The following is a 2699-nucleotide window of genomic DNA, read 5'->3' on the forward strand; positions in this document are numbered from 1 at the left end:
AAATATTATCTTGAATCAATCCACGACCCAGTGTATACACGTCTCAGGCTAGATCACAACTCAAAGTCTATATATTTTTGGAATCAACCTCAACCCTGTATAGCTAACTCCCTCATTACTGCATATAGAGTGTCTATGGTTGTTCCAAATAATATATACACATGGGTCGATATGATATGTCAAAACATTTGCATACGTGTCTATGGTATCCCAAGATTACATAATATATTAGAATACATGTATAATACAATATAAGTTAGCTAGGATATGATTAATATAGATTTGTTACCAATTTTCACGTTGCTACAACAAGAAAAATTATCCAATCTTGTTTTACCCATAACTTCTTCACTTTAAATCCGTTTTGAGTGAATCAAATTGCTATGGTTTCATATTTAACTCTAATTTATGAATCTAAACAGAAAAATTATAGGTTTATAGTCGGAAATATAAGTTATAAATCGTTTTTGTAAAGGTAGTCATTTCAGTCGAAAGAACGACGTCTAGATGACCATTTTAGAAAACATACTTCCACTTTGAATTTAACCATGATTTTTGGATATAGTTTCATGTTCATAAGAAAAATAATTTTTCCAGAAGAACAACTTTTAAATCAAAGTTTATCATAGTTTTTAATTAACTAACCCAAAACAGCCCGCGGTGTTACTACGACGGCGTATGTCCGGTTTTACAGTGTTCTTCGTGTTTCCAGGTTTTAAATCATTAAGTTAGCATATCATATAGATATAGAACATGTGTTTAGTTGATTTTAAAAGTCAAGTTAGAAGGATTAACTTTTGTTTGCGAACAAGTTTAGAATTAACTAAACTATGTTCTAGTGATTACAAGTTTAAACCTTCGAATAAGATAGCTTTATATGTATGAATCGAATGATGTTATAAACATCATTACTATCTCAAGTTTTCTGGATAAAGCTACTGAAAATGAGAAAAATAGATCTAGCTTCAAAGGATCCTTGGATGGCTTGAAAGGTCTTGAAGCAGAATCATGACACGAAAAATAAGTTCAAGTAAGATTTCTACTCGAAATAAGATTGTTATAGTTATAGAAATTGAATCAAAGTTTGAATATGAGTATTACCTTGTATTAGAAAGATATCTTACTGTAAATAATAAAGATTTCTTGAGGTTGGAAGATCACTCTACAATATTGGAAGTAAGCTAGCAAACTTGGAAGTATTCTTGATTTTATGAAACTAGAACTTGTAGAATTTATGAAGAACACTTAGAACTTGAAGATAGAACTTGAGAGAGATCAATTAGATGAATAAAATTGAAGAATGAAAGTGTTTGTACGTGTTTTTGGTCGTTGGTGTATGGATTAGATATAAAGGATATGTAATTTTGTTTTCATGTAAATAAGTCATGAATGATTACTCATATTTTTGTAATTTTATGAGATATTTCATGCTAGTTGCCAAATGATGGTTCCCACATGTGTTAGGTGACTCACATGGGCTGCTAAGATCTGATCATTGGAGTGTATATACCAATAGTACATACATCTCAAAGCTGTGTATTGTACGAGTACGAATACGGGTGCATACGAGTAGAATTGTTGATGAAACTGAACGAGGATGTAATTGTAAGCATTTTTGTTAAGTAGAAGTATTTTGATAAGTGTCTTGAAGTCTTTCAAAAGTGTATGAATACATATTAAAACACTACATGTATATACATTTTAACTGAATCGTTAAGTCATCGTTAGTCGTTACATGTAAGTGTTGTTTTAAAACCTTTAGGTTAACGATCTTGTTAAATGTTGTTAACCCAATGTTTATAATATCAAATGAGATTTTAAATTATTATATTATCATGATAATATGATGTATGAATATCTCTTAATATGATATATATACATTAAATGTCGTTACAACGATAATCGTTACATATATGTCTCGTTTCAAAATCATTAAGTTAGTAGTCTTGCTTTTACATATGTAGTTCATTGTTAATATACTTAATGATATGTTTACTTATCATAATATCATGTTAACTATATATATATATATCCATATATATGTCATCATATAGTTTTTACAAGTTTTAACGTTCGTGAATCACCGGTCAACTTGGGTGGTCAATTGTCTATATGAAACCTATTTCAATTAATAAAGTCTTAACAAGTTTGATTGCTTAACATGTTGGAAACACTTAATCATGTAAATAACAATTTCATTTAATATATATATACATGGAAAAGTTCGGGTCACTACAGTACCTACCCGTTAAATAAATTTCGTCCCGAAATTTGAAGCAGTTGGAGGTGTTGACGTATCTTTTGGAAATAAGTGCGGATATTTCTTCTTCATCTGATCTTCTCATTCCCAGGTAAACTCGGGTCCTCTACGAGCATTCCATCGAACCTTAACAATTGGTATCTTGTTTTGTTTAAGTCTTTAACCTCACGATCCATTATTTCGACGGGTTCTTCGATGAATTGAAGTTTTTCGTTGATTTGGATTTCGTCTGACGGAATAGTGAGATCTTCTTTAGCAAAACATTTCTTCAAATTCGAGACGTGGAAAGTGTTATATACAGCCGCGAGTTGTTGAGGTAACTCGAGTCGGTAAGCTACTGGTCCGACACGATCAATAATCTTGAATGGTCCAATATACCTTGGATTTAATTTACCTCGTTTACCAAATCGAACAACGCCTTTCCAAGGTGCAACCTTAA

Source organism: Rutidosis leptorrhynchoides, chromosome 1 (genome assembly GCF_046630445.1).
Source record: "Rutidosis leptorrhynchoides isolate AG116_Rl617_1_P2 chromosome 1, CSIRO_AGI_Rlap_v1, whole genome shotgun sequence".
In the NCBI taxonomy this organism is placed as follows: domain Eukaryota; kingdom Viridiplantae; phylum Streptophyta; class Magnoliopsida; order Asterales; family Asteraceae; genus Rutidosis; species Rutidosis leptorrhynchoides.